This window comes from Trematomus bernacchii, unplaced genomic scaffold, assembly GCF_902827165.1.
Source record: "Trematomus bernacchii unplaced genomic scaffold, fTreBer1.1, whole genome shotgun sequence".
NCBI lineage: Eukaryota > Metazoa > Chordata > Actinopteri > Perciformes > Nototheniidae > Trematomus > Trematomus bernacchii.
The window spans coordinates 1,841,535-1,862,997 of NW_022987567.1; positions in this window are offsets into that span (position 1 = coordinate 1,841,535).

Consider the following 21,463-nt stretch of genomic DNA (forward strand, 5'->3'; position numbering starts at 1 on the left):
TTTTGTATGGATTTTTTGTCTTAAGATATTCATTGCTATCGGGATGTTAAGAGCATTCCATGGAATATAACAAAAAGTGTATCTCGAGCCGGTTTCTCAAACTTACCTACCCTACCTTTAAATGCTCATTCTAATGATGCACACATTTCTAAGATCCACAGTCTGCCTTATATGAGTGAACAGCCTGGGAGTTGTAAAGGTTTGTCAGATTATAGAACAAAGTCTGCAGGATTTATGATTGTTTTGCAAAAAGCACAAGAAAGTCTCACCATATAATCAAAAGTCTTTGGATGTAAGTTCTTTAGAACATCATAAACTCACCCATTCAAAATGTCAATGTACATGTCCTTACCCCCGACCAATTGGTTGTATTTTAAGCAGGCAGCAGTGAGTGGGACCACAGGTCAAGGTATCTTGTAAGTGAAGCATCCTCAATCTGCTGCTTTTGCATTCCTTGTGTCAGCAGGCCAGTAGTTTACTGTACGCACATGATTGGCTTCATTAATGATATTTATTTCAGAGCTGTTGGTTTTAATGGTGCGTGTGATGAGTTGACGGGAGTCGACATTTGTCTGGTCAGCAATCATCTCAAAGTATGCTCCAAGAACATCATGTCAGTGAAGCAAAGAGCTAATATGACCCTGTGGAGTTAGTAGAGTGCTAAGCGTAGCGGTGGACTGGTGCTTAAAATCTATTTTCTTCAAGAAAACAGAAAATCGATAATGTAGAAACGGTATCTCAAGTGTATCCACTTACCATATTTATTCACTTTCCCACAGAAGAAATATAACACTATATTGAAACATTTGTACGTGTGCAATGCAAATACAGCACAGTATGCTGCTGATTGCATATGCTATGTATAGCCAATAACAGATGTAATGCCAATGTGTGCAGCCTACCAGCCAAAAGAAAAGCTCCACTAAAGAACAGCTGTACTGAGGCAGCTGCATACTGTCAAGTCTCAAGAGTCTAAAAAAAGAAGAAACCTTAAATCTGAGTTGATGATCTACATTATATATACAATTAGAAGCCAAACTTGCTCCAATATTGAATGTGTAATGCTTGTGATATAGAAACCAGAAACTTCCAATGGACATACAGTACACTAACAATTGACTTTTTTGAGAAGTACAGTAGGAGGCATGAAGTGTCCAGCAGTTAAACTTTTGAAATAAAAAATGAATGTTTATTCTTATATTCTGGATTTTGCAATGTGGAAGAATCACCAATAATTTAATTTGTTAGAAAAATCCAAGACAGACCCAAATTATTCTACAAAGCAGAGTTATTTTATATGTCTTACTGTATACAATTTCCTCAGCCAGTGATATTATTCTAGCACTATGCACCAACGGCACATCAAAAATTAATTAATTTGTAACCTTTTCTTGGCATTGCCTTTCTTAAAATGTTGAAACTAGAGGTAGACCACATGGAAAGATAATAAAGGTCCCTGGCTAGAATGATGTTGCAGGTACATGCTTTGCATCTTACACCTTTCCATCAGGCACTTAACAGAAACAGCATGAGAGCAGCAGCACATTAGCAGCAGCTGCAGTTCTCCATCACACAGGGTGCATTTAGACACAGGGGTTGCTGTGAACTGTGTTTTGTGGTAGAAATTAACTAATTAGATTTACACAATTACTGTACATATGTATTATTTTGAAGTACTTGCACTATACTTGCCTATTTCATATTATGTTACTTTATACATGATAAACTATAGTTTTCAACTGTAATTGTATAAAATATGATCATTTAATGCAGATGAAATAAAGAAATATATATAAACTCAACTAAATATGGCACTAAAGTACTGCTGACATAATTATGCAGCATGAATCATTATTTAGTCAAATAAAAGAACATCACTGACATGATCCATTTTGCATTTTGAGTACTTCTTTTGATACTTTAAGTAGGTTTGTTTTGCTAACTGTACCTTTACTTACCTTTGAATTCATGCAAGAGTTTTACTTGTTATGGAGTAATTTGATGCTATGGTAATTCTTAATTTACCAAATCAATTCCTGGATGGGTGGCCTGATCCCTCAGGGCCCGCCCTTGATGCCGGATCTGGTTTGATAATTGTGAACATTTCTAGAACTGTATTCTCTGGCTGTTGCAGCCACCATATCTCATCCTGTTGGGACACCAGTTTCATCGAAATACCAAAAGGATTAGTCTTTCACAGAATAGGTTGCAATCTTTCTTGTCGAGCGGCATACCAAACAATACGACAAGAGATTTTTTTTTGGGAGACATGTGGGACAAATGCTAAATATTCATTCAAAGTATGCCTACAATGATTTTGTACCAACTGTGTACAATGTTATAAAGGCTAAGAGTCTAATCTTTGGGAATTCCATTCAGAGTCTACCTGTAATCTGTGAGCAATGTGCCATGCATGCAAACAATCCTTTGCCGGTGATTTGAAATACAAAGTATTGTGGGATTGTCATTGTGTTTGCTCATGCAGGAGAGCTCCCTATCCCTCAGTCAGATTTCAGCTAGTCCCTTTGATCCATAATCCCACAATTAATCATGGCACTTTAACCCAGAGGGTCCCGCTGTGTCCTCGATCGACCCGCAGCCGTCTGCATCACATTCTCTTAAACGGAGGGATCCTGCTGGTGTGAAATATAGAGAAGTGTCAGAGGGAAGGGAGAGGAGGCTCTCTCTACCACTGTGACGCACACCGTGCACAGGAGTGGGTGTAAGCGCTAATGGATGAAAGAGATATATTGCTGTTGTTCAGATACTTAGTTGATCAGCGAAAGAGTGTTTTTCTTCGAAATCTTCAATCTTGCTTTGTTTAGCTGAAGTGGTAGAACACACCTGTTGTTTGTTTTATGCCCTTTGCCGCCTCCTAATAGCTCATAATATCCCATCAATTTTGCTAAGTGTTTGGTGCCCTGCAAGAAGAAGAGAAACAATTACTATTCCACAAAAGGTATGCTATTAGAGATTCCTACGCTGGAAGGAAGGACACTGATAACTACAATATTGTCTCCCTGTTTTGCTGTGTTTAAACCTCTCTGTAGGGCTAAGGAATGTAAAAATCTCTTTTATCACCGATTAATGATCTTTTTTATAGAGTTATGCTTGCAGCAATGTTCCTGTACACAAACTGATTTTGCTTCATGTCCACGTGGTTGTGGTCAGTTAGTAAACAGCATGTTAGGCAAGCTCATTGCAACAGATAAGTGCTGAGTCATCTTTCCCTTGTTATGATTATTTTTCATCTATGAATACCAAAGACAGCCTCAACTGATCTGAACTCATGTTAAACTGCATATTCTTGATCACTTGAAGTATAAACACAGAGCTGGAAGAAGGACTATGATTTTTGGTAAAGCAGAAGGGGTGAAAATCGTACCCAAATCGCCCAAGTAATAGTAGGCTACAAACATGTTTGCATCAAAATGTACATCAAATATCGAGATTAAAAGCATTGATTACATTCATTAGTAAGGACAATTACACATAATACATTACCGTAAGGACTTAAATCGCTTCAATGTTGCACTTGCAATGTAAAGGTGGGGTTTTTGACCCACCCAATACTTCATATACGTAATTTAATATATTTGTTGATTTATTTTCCGTTTTTGAGTCAATAACCAAGATCTGCAAGGTAGCTAGTAAATAATATTTGTAAAGTAAATGCAGTCACAGTATAGCGTAATGTAAACATGCTCAATTAAAGTATGGGTAACTCATTTTCTTAAGCGCAGTTCTTCAGTAAATGCACAGAGTTGGCTTTCCCACTGGTAAAGTATAAGGGTTGACATGGCCTACGCTAAAGATTTGACGATAGCATGTTCAATAACTTATTTAGTGACCTCATTACACTAAGTCCTTTTCACCAGCTCCTTTTCTGGGTCAGTACTCAGAAGCGAGGCCAGTGAGCTGAATATTCAGCTGTCTTTGATTCAGTCGTCTGCTGCTGCTAGTGGAGAGGTAGACAAACGTACTCTGTCATTAAAGGTTACCTGGAGCCTGGCAGGACACAAAGGACCTCCTTGGATCCCATTGGACTCGATATCCCTTTTGATTCTCAAATCCCATCCCTTTTATTCCTCACATAAGTAATCTGGATAGCAAAAGACTTGGGTGCCCTTGTAATAAATACTTTTTTTGTCAGGAAAACCAAGTATTTTCCTCCTGGCTGCTAAAGTCTGCTCTCAGGGCTGTCACCGACCTGCCTGTTAAAGGGGAGGGTAAAAATAAAAGCTTTTTCAATAATCAGGCATCGACTGGAGTTGCTCACCCAAGGACTGTGAAATCCATGTGGCAGGAAGGGCTGGCAGGCTTCGGTGCTCCTTTTTCTTTGAGTAGCATATAAGGCAGAGGTTTTTCAATCCTGCCAGGAAACCAACAACATTGGTCATTTTGGACACACTTTAAAGGAGCTTTGTATTTGTTTGTTGGCTATATCAAGCAGAGCTAGGAAGTTCCGTGATCTTAGTCTTTCTACACAACATCTTCCTAAGAGGTTTTGCTGACATGGAATGGTTTGGACTAAAGTGACAATGGTTTTCATTGCATCTCCTGCCAAGTCAATTGTAGCCTGCTTAATATTGATCATAATATATACCCCAATCCTAAATGTACCTTATGGTAGCTCAGCCCCTATAAACAATCGTGTTTGTTCATTTTGCCAGGTTTTATTTACTCATGTCATGTTTAGTTATATATGAGGTTTATGTTATATGTTCAGTTAATAGTCCATGGTTAGATTCAGGTTTTTATGTTTAGTCATGTATCATTGTTCTCTTACAATCACTTATGTCTAGTCTCTATGTTGTACTTGCCTTTACTTCTTGTATGAGAGCCCTTTACTTCCTGCCATTGTGTGTTTTCCCGCCAGTGACGCTGGCCGTTTCTCAATGTCGAGTGAACCTGCTGCAGAGCCACTATTTCAAGTATACTACGTCATCGAGTGGCACCGAAGGACTGTTTAAATGCATGTTAAATGCCCAGCATTCGGCGCCACTCGATGACGTAGTATACTTCAAATAGTGGCTCTGCAGCAGGTTTACTCGACATTGAGAAACGGCCATTGTCAGCCCCACCCTTGATTGTTGCCACCTGTGTCCAATTACCTCTTGGATATACGGTCCTTGTTTTCCTTTTCCTGTGCCAGTTCATCTTGTTTTATGTGCAGTCAAGAGAGCCAGCATTTTGAAGCCAAGAGCCTTTGTTTGAGTCCAGTTTATTTAGTCTTATGTGTTTGCCTTTGATTTTTTGTTGTACTTTGTTAAGACCTTTTAGAATTTTGAACTTTGTCTTGAGTCGTTGCATTTGAATCCAAGTATTTGTGGTATTTGTAACGTTCCTGACAATACAGTTGTGGTTAAATGCAGTCTTGGTAATCTGCATTACCATCCTAGTTCTGACAAACGTGTGGAATCCATATCCTTTCTTATAAAATGATTGCAAAGATGGCGTCACCCATTGGTTTGTGGACCGCCATTTTAAAGCCATGATTCAGATGATCTTCATTTAAGTAGATTTCTGTGTTTCTCAAAAACTAAATATGTGGGGTTGAAATCCAAATTGTATATTGAGACTTCAAAATTGGTAAAAATACACTCAACACTTCTCTTACAACTTTAGTTAAATACTCAACTTGAATACTGCATTCATGCATTGACAGCAATTCTCCTACAAATGATTATTTCACACCTCACAGTTCGAGTGGAGGAGGGTGTAATGAAAATAAGTGATAATTGAAAATACAAGGTCTGGCAGTAGAGTGCTAGGAAGATATTTTTAATGTCTCTCTTTTTCTCTCCACGCTTTCTCTGTCGTTTAAGTCAAAAGTCATGTTTCCATTTAGCTGCTTTGCAGTTTGTCTGACAAGGGCCCTTTTTCTTATGATAATGATTCCTCCACTATCGAGGGCCACACTCTGGCATTCCAGGAAAGGAGCCAATATGATGTTGTAAGACACTCTTTCTTGTTTATCAGTTCACTTGGACAATTGAAATACCCCCTGGTAGTTTTGTTATATGAAATGTTGATGCCCCTCCATTCTAACAGTGTCCCACAGAGAATATTATACTGTTAGCAGCATGCTCACCGTGGGTGCAGGCCAACAGCCCACTGCCAGCAACACTTACTTATTCCGTTTTCTTTTCCTGGCGCTCAACAAGTGGATGCGGGACAATTGAGTGTTCTTCATGGACAATATAACCACATAACGGCTGCATTGAGAGCTGTTACCATGGTAATTTTGCTTCACACGAAGGCTCTTGCCAAGAGCACTTGGGCATAGAGTAAGATATGTGAGATATCACATACTGTATTTAAAAGACTTTAAATTGTGTTGGGCAAACAAATCGGAGCGAATACATTAATGTTATGTGCTATGTTTTGTTTGTGTGTAGCCCTCTCCCCCTCTTCCCCCTATTGTCTTGCTGCAGGTGCAAGATTGTTATATTTTAGAATGTGCAATATGTTCAAAAACGTATGCAAGTACAGACCAAAAATTAAAGCAAAGTATGTTTTTAAATTCTAAGTAGGTAAGATACATTCTGAAAAATCTAATATATGTAAATGTATGTTTTTGAAATTGAGCAACTCAAGTACAAAATTGGTTTTCATGGTTTGGGCTTTGCAACAAAAAATCACAAAAACGCTCAGAAAGGTTATTTTAAGAGCCTTGTTTAGTCCATTAAGCTGCCTAATGGACAATGCTTGGCTGAAATGTTGAATTTTTCTCTCAGAAAGCTTGAATAAAAAGCATCAACCATGACCTGGCAGCTGACTTTAAAAAAAATATCGTCTCTCAGTTTGTTGGGATCAATAGATCATTTTTATATCAACTAGATTGACAATGGCAGGTTTGTTCTTAATCCAATGTACGACTTCATGTTTGTCTGTCAGAACTCCAGATCTGTCCTCGTTTTCCATGGCAGCCAATTGGATTTATTTTTAATTCTCATTATCATCTTTGTTACTTGACATTTCTCCTCTTTTCTCACGGTTTTCTTCCCGCTGCTTCTCTCAAACTCATCTTCCCCTCAACACGTCCATGGCCTTTATTAACAAAAGGTAAGCTGAAAAGAAGGGCAAGAATTAAACCCCGGGAATTTCTAAAAAAACGTTAATTAAACTGAAGCAACAGAACACCAAACAAATTAAATATATGTCCTCCCAGCAAGCTGCCAACTCCTCTTTACTCCAGTGAACATCATTGTACCTTCTCAACCTCACCTAACTGAAACCTAACACCTGCCCCTGTACGATTAGTATGAGCCTAACTGAGAAAGCATCCAAATAACAAACACAAGACATCTCAATCTATCTATTGGCACCTATATGTTCACTTTAGTACAACACATACTATAGTATATCATTCACTAGAATTATCTTACCTATGTTCCAACATCTTAACGAGCCCCTCCCTGCTGGCACATAATGATGCACACCTGTTTGCCCTCTCCTTCATTGATTGGCTGAGCAACTGATATACCATAACCGTAGAAAAACAAAAAATCTTCCCCTCTGTTTTTAAAAATAAATACATTTATATATCAGAAATGGAAGGTAATGTTAATGTTTTTTATTCGTGTGTAGTCACCCTGCACTAATAATTGTGTTTTTGCTACCTTAATATGAGCCCTGCTTCTCCCAATGTTTTGAACAGACATGCAGAACACTGGCTCTTTAAAAACAAAACTGTCAATGGTCGTAGAAGAACCACTCATTTGTGCGCAACACAGTCGTGGAAACCACCATTGAAACAAAGGTTTATCCCCTGCTTCTGGCCTGCGATATGTAATTCTCTGTCCTGACTGAGACCCACCCCTGAAAAGCTCCCTGGGCCCCTTCAGATAACCCTTTGAAAGGTGAGGAAGGGGAAAACACCAATATCAAACCAGTTACTACACAATACAGTACGCACTGCATCCCAGTACACGACACATCTGCTTCACCTCACAGTCCTTATCAGGATGCTCCAGCCAGCCCTCAGAGGCTTGCCAAACACATATCTCGGAATACTTCCTACTAAACCAGTACACTTGGGAGTTCACACAAGTCCAAACTAACCAACATCAGTAATGTACATTTGTGCAGCGAAAGTTTTCCAATTTGCATTTAGATTTCTGAATATTATGCTCCAATTCTCTTATTTTATCCCAGATACCGAGTCCTCATGCCCCATCAGCCCTTTTTGGGTTTCTCCCTTTCTCACAGTAGAGCAAAGTTTAACCCAGCAGGGAGCCAGGTGAAGTAAGGTAAAGTCAGATAGTTTTGCACATCATTTCACATAATCCCCTTAGGTGGGCCGAACTGTGATCCGGCCTCCAATTTGAATTTCACACAAAAATACAGTTCACTCAAGCAGATGAACTGTTACAGCAAATGATGAAAAATCATAAACCCAATAAGTAATGAAAGAAAGCAAATTGGATAAATGTGATGTAATTCATTTCATCTAAATAATGAAATGAAACAATTCACAGCAAGTCATAAATTAACCTATGAAACCAGAAATAACAAACACACGGCTCATTTCGCCTCTACAGTAATACATTGATAGAACAATATTGTTGCTTGCCGATGTGTAACTGACAGTAGTTATTAATTACTTGCCAAAATGAGATCTTGCCTCATGGGTTTTACCTCTGTGTGTTCTTGTACAAAACTAAAATAAGTTGCAAAATGCAATTTGTTTTATTGTAGAAGGTTTATCATAGGGGAATATACAGTATGCAATATATATCGCCATTAGGAAGTACATTCAAGGCAGTAATACATTTGGGTGCTTTCCAATGCTCATTACACAAGTCCCATAGCTAACTGCTGGAAAATCTGGTTTGAAATCTAGAAGGTATTTTTCAGTTGTAGAGAATGTAACATACTGTTTATGTTTTTTGTTTCCTTTGTACTGTTTCTGTTCTGATTTTATGTAGAGCGTCTTTGAGCATTAGGAAAAGCGCTATAAAAATCCCATGTATTATTATTACTATTATATATCTTATAATTCCATTAAAGTCATGATTGCTCGGAGGATTCAGTGTTTCTATACATGTTTGGCGCTCATTCAGTTTGCATACACCAACACTAAGCATTACATCTTCTCTGCAACACTGCCTGCTTAAGGACATGTTTGTCTCTCTAGCTTCCAAGCTTCCTTCTTTTATTAGCTTTTAATCATACATGAATTTTGAATGTTTTGCCAAAACCATGTTCATTTAGTGTCGTATATATCTGGCTCTGTAGGCAGATTTTGAAAGCATAGGGAGAGGCCAAGCCAAGCTTGTTGGGGCTTTTTCCCCAAGCATCACATACCGCCAAAATAAAATACGTATTGTAGCAACGGAACACTTTGATGTGAGTGTCTTGACTGAACTGAAGTTAAAGATTTGTTCCTGACAGTACATCTTAAGGACTCAAATAACTATCTAGCTTGTGTTGCCGAGACCGGAGTCTGTCCGTGTAGAACAGTTCAACAGATCCGTGCCTGCAGGCCGGGATAATGCCAGTGCAGATTGAAATCTTTGACTCAAATCCTGGCCCTGTTTGAAGTTTGCGGGCCCCCTAACTGTGCTCGCAATTTTTTCCGGGGTTGCAGGTGTCTGGCCGTGATACCGCCCGAGGAACGCCAACACAGATAAAATGAACTATTACCCACTATTTGATTGAACTGTCATCTCTAGCACTCTCTCTATTTATTTATTTTTTTGACAAACCTGACAGTGTTGTGTTTCATTCAGACCATTTTATTTTCCAACAAAAGACTCCTGCTGTAATTGCCTCAGGAATATCCTAAAAACAAGTTTGACTCCTGTGTCCTCTTTTATCTGCTCATTACTAAAACTCCATTTTGGAGCCTTGCTGTTCGTCTGAAGTGATAACATCAGCAGTCTTTTTTTGTGTAACCCTTGAAAACCAAATAACGTTGCTGGATCAAAACTTCCTTGCCATGCTTTGGTTAGTTCTAGTTTAATCATTTTTCAATAAGCAGCGCTGTGTAACAAGATTCATGAGTGAAATTGTTTTGTAGCATTTAAAAAAGGCACTATCAGGAACACATGAAATGAGCTTAGAGGACAACGCCCAAAGGCAAAATAAACCAGAGGTTCGTTCCTTACCCAAGCAAGGGGTTTAACTGATGCTAAGCCTTGAGGCAGAAAAGATCAACGTTTTATGTATTAAGTAGCTGTTTGGAGTTGAGGCCATTTAAGAGAAGATCAAACGGCCAGTTGAGATTTCATGTTCTTTCTTTGGGGCTGCAAGCAGAAGACTTTCTCCACCATGAAAAACCTCCGTAAAGAGTTTTTTGACCTCCGGAGGCATGGAATAAATCAATGTTCTTGTTTTGCAGGTATTTGGTGTGTTATGATTCCGGGCAAAAGGTATGTGTGTTTCAGCTCATTCAGGCAACATTCCATACGGTAGAGTAGTTGCATACATTTAGCAAAACCCTCAGTCTCTCGCGGCTCTTAGCGCGAGACAGATCCATTCATCTTCATTCGGAATTCAGACCTGGTGCTCTGTTTTTCCATCCCTTCATCTGTAAACATCATTGATTTTTTACAACCGGGCAGCTTCATGCAGCAGCCCCCATAGAACAAAGTGAAGATTGCTCAGCTATTAGTGATTTATTCCATGTAACACGCACGTGTGGAAGGTCATGCTTTTGCAATGTGTAGCTGCCGTACAAACTGAAATTCAGTATCAACATAATAATAAAATACTTTTATTGACATTTGATATTTCTACTCGGTCAAACAGTTTGCCCTTTTTTTAAATTACGTTTCTAGAAATTCAACAGACATGCCATTATTGTAAATTCTGCCCTCCAAAAAGGTTAGGATTTGAGAAGCAGGGAGCCAGGAACGCATCACAGTGCAGTTATGTGTAATCAAACATCTCTCCAGGAAAAGGAACATTTCAGTCGAGTTTTAAAAATAAAGCAGCACCTCAAGCACCACATAATTCAAATCAAATTGAGTGCCACAGATTTAAAACGATATGACTCGGAAATGAGTATGCTGGAAATTAAACACATAAACATAACAGATGTTAGCAACTGTGTGATCATCTAATGTTGTTTGTTCGATTAACATACTTATGTAATAAGCAACAAATAGTTTTGTTGTGTCACGTTGTTATTGAGGGTATTTTTAATTGTTGATGATAAGAAAACAGGGTATTACAATTATTCTTTGCCATTTAAACACAATGTCAAGACACAAGAAGAACCGACTAATACATTCATATTCAAACATTTTAATATGTTAATACATCTGTTTTTTTCAAGACATCCTACATACTTCAATGAATGTATAACATTCACAACAAGGAATGAATCAAAGAAAAGTCAATGTTTCATACCCAAACTTTAATAAAAAGGTTTTTGTGTATTGTAAAGCCACTTGTGTTCCTGCACACATCTTATTATATACAGTACTTTATACCAGTGTGGAAATGTATGTTGTTAAAATAGAGGGTTGTTTTTGTTTATGATTTCTCTTTCATGGCTACCAGATAACAAGATGTATCATCCATGTTTCTATAGATACTCTGTTGAAGCAAACACTCATCCTTAATCACATATTGTATGGTCAAATAATTAAGGGCAGAAGAGCACCTGTTGAGTACACTCATCCAAGCCCTTAAGAAGCTCTCACTGTCCAAACCAGAAGGAGCTTTCTGAATACATAGGCCTCTTAGGATAATCTTATTTAGTATGTATTGCGAAATAGTAATAGCATGCCATCTGTTTTGAATCTTGTGAAGCCCTTACCAATTCTCCAGAGAGTCCAAGGTCTCTTTATGCATATTATGTACATAATCAAGCATAACAGCAACCTTGAAATAATGTCTGTGTGTTTGGTGTCTTTAGTTAAATGTTTGGTCCTTTTTGTCTTTATTACTGTACTGTAGCACCGCCAAATAAGACGAGAGTTTTAGAAAGCGTTTCAAAGTCAAGGTCGGACTTTTGTGTTTAATTTGAGCCTGTATACATCTACATCAGATTAACAGCACACAACCCTCCAATAGGCCACAGAAAGTATTTGAACAGCCAACAAATCCAATGAAAAGACCAAAACCAACAGTGTGTTACTCCATCTATTATCACGTTCTCCTCTTCCATTGAGTCCCTGTAGGGTTCCTGCCCTGACATTCTTAATGCTACTACTACAAACACTTAAAAAACTCCTGAAGACTTACCAGTTTACCAATAACTATATAATTAATTAACTACAACTGCTATTTTGTGTTCTCGTTATTTGTTTTTCTCCTTGTGTGTAAAGCACACTTACTGTAGGTTCCCTGAAAGACACTATAAAAATGCAAGCTTTTATTATTATTTTTAGTTTGAACATCTTTTAAAATTAGGTCACATAAATATAGGTGCATGTTTACTGAAAATGAACTGCACTGTATGCTTACACTGTGCTCAGGAAATAAAGTCCATCAAAGTACCTTACTTATGTGTTTGGAAAAGTTTGAATAACAATGGAGGTCCATGGTGCAGAGGAATAAGACATCTCAGTTTTGAATACCCACACAGGTTGTTTTAGAAGAAGTATTTGTTGACAACTTTTAAGATATGAGTATACCCAGATATGTCCTGTTATGAAGTAATCTCATTTAATAGGTAGTTGTAAATCCTGTACACCCAGTGTCAACAGACATCCTGTTAATATTCTGCCATGCGTGTAGGTTGCTTGTTTCAGAGGCTTTTTCTATTCAGTTTGGTCTTTAGCACATCAAATGCATGATCAATTTGATTGAAGTAGAGCTGGGATGAATTTCAACTTTCATTGATTTATCCTTCAACCTTCTTTTAATTAATAGATGACTTGTTTATGCTTTGAAATGTCAGAGTTAAAGGGAAACAATTCCACGAAAAAGCCCTAAGGGGATCTGCAAAAAAACTGAAAATGAGTGGCCTTTTTTATATAGATTGAGGCAGAGAACTGAATTGGTGTGTCAGGAATACTCCATTGTGTGGGTATTGGATCAATTTGTATTGTCCTAAAATGTGGAACTATTTATTGAAAGTGTTGTGAGTACAACATTGTTCACTGAATATGGATCTAAACACTCTGATTCAGGTCATTCTTCATATCAAATCCAAAGTGCCAAAACAGTAAAAAGACACACCACAGGATTGCCTCTTTTTAACTGTGCTGTCATGAAGCATTGCATATTGTCATATTAGAATATTTATGAACATTTTCTCCAGTGTAATGTATTCCATATATATATATATATTGTTTCTCTCAAGCTACTGTATTCGGGCACTTTAACTGCATAAGCTTTTTGTTGCATTTAATTCAACACGATGCTAAACACTTTCCCCAGAAATGTAGGTTCTTATAATTACAGTATTTCATAGTTCCTGTTGGCTGCACATGTATTACACAAATATTATGTTCAACAAGGTCTGAAACGTGATCTATTGGATTCTTATTGGGTGAATATAGAGTTTAGTGATACAAAAAAAACGTTTTAAGATGATTTAAGCTTTATGACATGGTGCGTTATCATTCTGAAATTAGCCATTGAAAGATGGGTACACTCTGGAAATAAAGGGTTAGGGTTGTAACTTCAAGCAGTGTGTGACACCAAGGCTAGGACTTCTGACTAGTCTGGCGGCACTCTCGCCAAGAAGACACAACTTCACAGCCGGCGCAGATGGCTTTTACTGCCGATCATCTGAATGCAGCTTAAATCATTGATATAGGGCAGTGGAACCATGCTGTTTCTAACATTTCTGACCCTACCATCGTAATGTCGAGACTCATCAGACCAGAACAGGTTTCATTTTAATCTAATTCGGTCTATTTTGAATTGGAAACTCAGTTTCCTGGTGTTAGCTGAAAGGAGTGTTGTGTTGAGCCTTCAGACATGCTCTTTTGCATACCTCAATTAACAAGTGGTTAATAATTGGCTTTGGTTAGCTTTTAATTACGCTGGCGGATATTTACTTTTATTCTGACGATTGTCTTTTAACCCAAGAGATCCGTACAATTCCAGTCTGTTTTAAACCATGCCATGATCAAAGTCACTAAAACACTCTTTCTTCCAGCCTTATTCTTTGTGTCGACAGTTGATCATCTTAACCATGGATACATGCCTTTGGTGATTTAATTTCCTGCAGTAACAAGCAGTTGAACATGTGCAACTAATAAAGTGGCTGATGTTGCCATCTCATCAATACAGGCCCAAATCCATATCTGATTGCATTGCAAAACGTACAATCAAAATCTAATCAGACTTTGAAGTCCTTCCAAATGCCAACCTTGTAGTCACTTATAGCTATAAGGACCCAATACACTAGGGATTTAGACAAGCAGAAGCCAACACCCTTTACTCATTGTATGCAGAGTCTCCTTTAGTCCTCTTCAACTTGTGTCTAATCCCCTCTGGAGCTTTGCCTAAACCCCCTGCTCTAATAGAAGCAGAGCTCCGACTGTCACAGGGGACTGACCACTCTTCTCAAAGTTAATTGAATGCTACAATTATAATACCTCAGTGCTCAACCTCCCAGCCTAACAAACACACCAACACAGAGCTGTAAGCAGGCATTAACAGGTTTTAATCAAGGATACACTCATACATGATTCCCATTGCTAATAAGTATCAACATAGAAGCAAATTCAAAACCAATGGACGATGCAGGCACGCGCAAATCTGCTGGCCATAAAAAGAAAACTGCTGCCCTTTCCAAACCCCTGCAAGTTCCTTAGTAGAATATGTGAAAATAGTTCTTAGGTTAAATATTCCCTTGGCTGTGTTTAATAAGTTTTGGGAAATTCAGAGGAATGCGCCTGAGGGTGGAAAGTCTGATTTCCTTTTCGAAATTGTCCAGTGATCTGTGTTGTAATTGGCTTCAAGATACAAACAAACTCCAAACACATCTGTGGGAGAGAGAAGCACTCTTCATGGAGCTCGCTTGTTAAGTATATCCAGAGGGTGTATTGAAATCCAGAAACCATCCAATAATGTGTCTGTTGGAGGGGATGGCGATATGAAATGCAGTGTATCAAACAATTATTGATGTTTCTCTGATTGGACATGCTGCACATGTAGACCCTGATAAAGAGCCCGTCGGGCTGTAGAAAAGTATTTTTAAAGTTATTATTTTTAATGGGTTCAGTGGAATTATGTTGATATAATGGTGAAATATATCTGGGCGATAAAACATTTTGCTGCCATCTGCAACGGTGTCTTTGCCTAAAGTGTGTACAGCAATGTAATATATTTTTAGATTCTTGCTCCTTGACGCATACAATTGCAAATCTGCATGATTTTGTAAGCCACAGTCATTTTGAAAACATGAAAGATTAAGTATGGTTAGACAGGAATAAAAAGGCACAACAATCCTCCTGGACGGTTTTCTTGGTCCAAATTTTGATGCAGCATGTGTGTATTTTCATGGCAAATGTATTTCATATTTGTACTCATTAGTTATTCACACCCTGCTGAGTGCTGCTGGCTGTTGTAGTGTTTGCTTTGCACTATTTTCTTTTGTTTCTTAGTCTATGCATAATATCGAGCTCTGATATATAGCAGGTGATCTTGGCAGATAGCTTTTAAATATCCCTCCCTATTCAGTCCTGTTCAAAAGACAAACTTATTTTAGCAAGGTCAAAAATGAACTTTCACACTCAAAATGGCTGATAGAGGTAATGTGCCAACCGCAGCGATTCGATAGCAAACACAATAGAATAAGACTGCCAGCTGGCATTCATGGCCACAAACAATGCAGCTTTATTTATATTCAAAACATTGTCTTTGCAAGTGTGATTCTGGGAAGGAAATGCATTCAACCTATGTGTAAGGCCTCAAAGCATTGCATTCTGGGGGGAACACAGAATGTAAACATCATCGTATTGTTTACAAGACAAATCCATTGGGTAGCTATACGGAAGATGACATCCCAGTATGTTTTGTATATGTCGCCTTTCAGTCATCAGGACAGAAGAACAGATTTAGTAGGGGAGAATGGCAGGATGTGTTGGGGGAATCAGCAGGAATTGACAACCATAAATGAGACAATTTGAGAGCTGGTGAACCTCTCATGGGAATAGTGTTTCATTATTGCAATCATCTATGATCTTGTATTTTAGCTGTGGCTGAGACTGCATGGAGACTTCCAAATGGGGAATTGAGTTAGGCCCCAACTTGGCGTCGTGATAGGAAAGCATGAAAAGGTAGACTGTCTGTCTCCTGCAACTGCTGGAGAAGATAGGCTGTACTGATGTATGCCTTAGACAGAGCATTCACTCTTTCTGATTCAAGTTTGAAATAAGATTAGCAGCTGATAATTTCCTGCTGAAGCAACGATCTGTCTAAATGTAGACAGTATGTGAAGAGAGACACCTGCAGGATACATGCTGACAGCAATCAGTCACTTTGGAGGCTGTGCTCAAGGGTCTATACCCAGGAATCCACAGGTCATTAACAGAGGCACAGAGCATCTGGTGGTTCATAATACCCAAGGCAGAAGACAATGAGAACCAATAAGTAACCTCAGTCGCTTGGAGTCTAATTAATTTCAGATGACATATCCAATACACCTTTTCTGAGGATAGCTGTATCTGATTTCTATTAAGAAAAATATCATGTTAAGATTTTCATTTTCGTTTTTAGTTTATTTTTCATTACAAGAAACATTGCAGCCGCTGAGCCAATACCTAACCCATAAAGAAAATATCTGCTGTCATTTGACTGGCGATAAATATAAATTCTGAGGTCTTAGCCAATCCGATTAAATAATTAACAAACTGTGAATTTGTTTCTCTCATGGTATAATGCAATTTCACAATGTCATTCATTAGAGATTGATGAATTGCGTCGATATATGGTGAAATTAAAAGCAATAGTGGATTGATGTCCTTTTAGCCAGTGTTTTATATATATATTTGAATGCTGTATCTCCATTTATTACTTTGAATTCTATGATTAAAACGGATAATTTCAACGATTGACGTTAACCTCATTAGCTGTCCTTTTTCTTCAGTGGAAGTGAAGATAATCGTATTTCTAGATCTCTCGTGTTGTTTGACATGCAATATACGTCACAGCAGATTTTAAGCATTATGAAACTATTATTTATGGTACTGTAGTTTGGTGCCAAGTCATTGTTTTTACTGAAAATGGGGCATGACGCAATGCCGTTTGCTTTCTTTGTTTAGGTTTCAAGGTTATATTTCAGAAAGATAATCTGTCATCTGTGAAAAAAAATAGACAGACATGTTTAGATCAGCATACATCTGTGTAGATCAGCATACATCTGTGTAGCCTCCTACATTTGCTTCTTTATTACCAATTAAATCCCAATGAAGCTTTTGAATAACTCCCTAGAAGCCATTGCAGTCAACACTTCAGATAAATATTTTTTGAAAGGGGAAGGTTGTTTGTAGTTTCTGGAAAAGCAACATAACAGGCTTGAAATAGATGATGCACTGCCTGTAACATCATGGCGGAAATTGAAAGTGAGAGACATTTTTTCATTGCCTGAAGCCTCGTTCAATTGATTCAATCCTCCTTGAATTCCAAGAGGAAAGTGTGGACAGGCAGGGGGAAAAAAACTAAGAAGGTCAAAGGAAGATGAAACAGACATAATATAAGTGTAGCACTCATAGTTTGTGCAAAAGCAAAATTAAACAGCTAGATATCTGAGTAACATCAGGCTGAACTGCATGTGCTGTATGTGGTGAAGTAAACATGTGATTATTGAAATGTACTTTTTTCTGGAGCTGTAAATCCTTGTAATTCCTTACCTTGTAAAATACAATATCATTTAGAGCCGTGAAGGTGCAGTAATGCTGAACTGAAAAGAGAAAAACCTAGAAATATTTTCACTTTTCAAAAGCATTAAATTATGTAGGTGTCCTTGCTCTCACTCATTGACCTGTTCTTTCATAGCCATTCTTTGGTTCTTAGTCATAACGCCATGATAAAAAAAAACATGTTATTTCTCAATTATAGTAAACTAGTATGTGTGTGTGAGTCTTAGGAGTTTTACTTGTTTACTTTTTAACAGAAAATGTGATGTTTCATAGTGGTTTTATATCATTTGCATACTTATGACCAGGGTTGTGAGGGTTACTCTCATAATGTATTCTGTTACAATACAAAATGAAGTGTAAAATCGATCTGGCTTCATTTGATTCAAAACAGGAATATTGCTTCTGCTACATTTTTTTTTTCCAGGTGCAGTTATGACTGTTTCTTAAAGTTATGTAAGCCTGGCTACTCCCATACACACAACATTTGTCCTTATCTTAGCTGGCAAAGGTGACTCTACAGAAATTCTGCTCCTGTGAAGTCCAGAGGGTTTTGTAGCAGCAGGAGCAACCCGGTACAATCTTAAGTCCCAGACCCCTGACTTGTATTACACATTTGGGTTCAGACCTCACCGTGCTGTGAATCCTCCACTCAGGTCACATGACATCCCTTTTTCATTAACACTTTACCTAAGTGGGCCCAGAGCTGGGTAGCAAGAAAGACACAATTCCAGGAAGGTGATCCCCTAAGAAAAAGTCACAATTCTGAGTTTGTAATTGCAGGGAGTTTGATGTTATTCATATAGTGAGGCCTGCCAAAACACAACCACAATACTTCTTGTCAGTGATGTTTGCACTCTTTATACATTGCTTGGTTTCGCACTTATTTTAGTGGGGAGTAGCGAGATGATAACAATAGGTGAACATTTTTGCTATTTTACTTTAAAGGCAGACTTAGGCCCTTTAGTAGTTCTGTAGTCCCTGCTCCATAACATATCAATGTTGTGATTAGTATTCACAAAAACACTAGGTTAATGAAGAATGAAAATTATATTGGGAATTGATATTTGACAAAGATAAGACATACTTTATAAAAATGGAAAAATATGAATTTGATCAAATAAATTACACCAAGTAAAACAAAAAAAGTTTGATCAGTATTTTCAATGCAGTATTTTTTTTATATTGTATTCATATTTTAAATGCTTTTTCTCCAATTCTTTACTTTAGATTTTCACACAGATGAAGTCATACACCAGATACATTTAATTCACTGACTGCAGTAGACATGGCTCATTGGGCTACATCATTTTGTCATTTTCTACCAGTGTGTCTGCAAACTGCTTAAATTTGTATTCCAATACGTAACTTGTCATACTTAATGTTTTCCAAACAAACTAAGGCAAATGTGACATAAGAGAAGAAACAGTCTGAGAACTAAGGATTCCAAGATTTCACACATTCATTATGAATATACGCCTACATTTGAAATAGTACAAATCCTTTGGTTTAAAAGAATTTGATAAGCAGTGTTTGCATTGACATCAGTAGGATAAAGCTGTGTTCAACTGCCAGTTTATCTTAATCCATGCTTAATTCCTATAGTAAGAGGCAGCAATCACATGTGACAGCTGCAGTTGTTCACCCATGCCAACCATTGTATTGAAACATATCACTTTCAGAATTATTTTCAACAGCTTTTTTTGATGCTGATTGTATTTGTATCATGAAAGGTATATTCATGACTCCTCGCCTACCTCAGAGACAACAATACCCTCAAACAGACCCACGCAGTATAGGCCAGAGCAGCATTTCGCACACAAACCTGCGACACGGAAGACGCAGAGGAGGCACATTTCTCACATCTGTATTATGCTGGTTTTATGAGTCCGCCTGTATTGCTGGGAAACATGCTGACACAGTATCAAAGGCTAAATAGCTACACAATACATAATGCAATAGTGTGCTGTTTGAACCGTGTATTGTGTCAAATCCTTCGATCACCAGCTCTGTTGTGATCACATGAAAAGCGGTAGACTGCTTTGTTTGTGAACGACTTTTATTAAGTGGAAAGGTGCCGTAAATGTCATGTCTCCGTGATGGATTCCTCCCAAAAGCAAAAACCCCATTAAGCCTTTCCCAGAAGGTTACATTTTCCGCGGAAGGGGCCTTAAGGAGAAATCAAATTCTTGGATAGTGAATCCCACAGGCCCTGTAGAGACTGTCACCTACTGATGAGTTCCTGTGTCTCTGTCCTTAGTGCGAGACAATGGCCTCCCCGCTGTGAATAATTAAGGTTTGGGGGCACTCTGCTCCCTTACTCCCCGTGCAGGATCACTCGACGCCTCTCTGCACGCCGTTAGAGGTTTTACTCGCTGAGATCAGACTATAGTTGAGAGGGCTGAGAAGTACCTAAGCCACCCCTGCTGCTTTCACTGCAATTCCACTGAACCTTCACTTAACAGATTTGGCAGAGGTCTAAAGAGTCATGCCTCCCCATCTGAGCCGGGGAGGGCATGCTCCTCTGACTGACATATGAACAGACTGAGCAGACAGCAAAATCTTTTTTAACAATTCACCATGTTCCTGGTAAAACACAGGCATTTTAAAAAACCTAGATTCATGAATAAGAAATGTAAATGTTATCATGATCATTGAGGCTTCTTGTATCTTTAATATTTACTACTTTTTTGCTGTAGTATTTACTTTACAAAAGCAATGTTTTGTTAAAGTGATAATGAAATGACATAAGGTATTCTTCCGAGTAAACTATATAGAACAACAAGTTGTATTGAACTGTTGATGCTGCAATAGCCTGACATAGCAAATGACAGCACACAAGTATCAGCCAATAGCAGCATAGGGCATGATTTGGTGCAAAATGGGTGTTTAAAAAAGTAGAAAGTGTAAATGGAATAAACAGTATTCAAATTTAAATGAGTGTGTCAAATTGTTGCAGAAATCTTTGACTTAAATATATTATATTTATATTATATTTATATTATATAACGTCCTTTTCATTACATTTTGCCCAGTCATTGTCTCAAAAACTGCACATTAGATAAAAGGTTGTGATTGGCCCAGCACATCTCAGGCCGGAAATGTGTCCAAAGTGGAGGGGGCCCAAAAAAAGATCAAATGCAACATAAGCCTGCAAATCACTAGAAAAAGTGAATACCAATGAACCAATGAAAAGTTGCATTCCAACCCTGGGACTCTGCACACTGATGGGATGCGTATGGCGTAGATAACAGAAGTAAGATAAAGATGATACTGCAAGTACGTATGAATAATAATAATTGATCTTTCAAGAACGTTCAGACTTCATAGTCAAAGGGATGACGTCAAATTGGTGTAATTTTATGGTTTTAGTTCATTCTTCTTGGCTGCAGCATTTTATATATTAGCAAAAAAAGAGATCTGATTTATTTTATCCTTACTTGCCCCAGAATTAATATCATAGATTATTAACTTCACAGAGAAATTGCAAGCAAGTTTTTAAGCCTCATAAAGAGTACTTATTTCATTGTGGCAATTTATCAAAGCCATAAGAGCTGTTTTCACACATTCAGTCTTTTATTGTACACTTGTAGGTAGGGCCATGTGTCCGAACGTGTTGCATCACAGACAACAGAACACTCTGCCTAACTACTGTCCATTGTAATTGCACTTTTGGTGCTGACCCCATC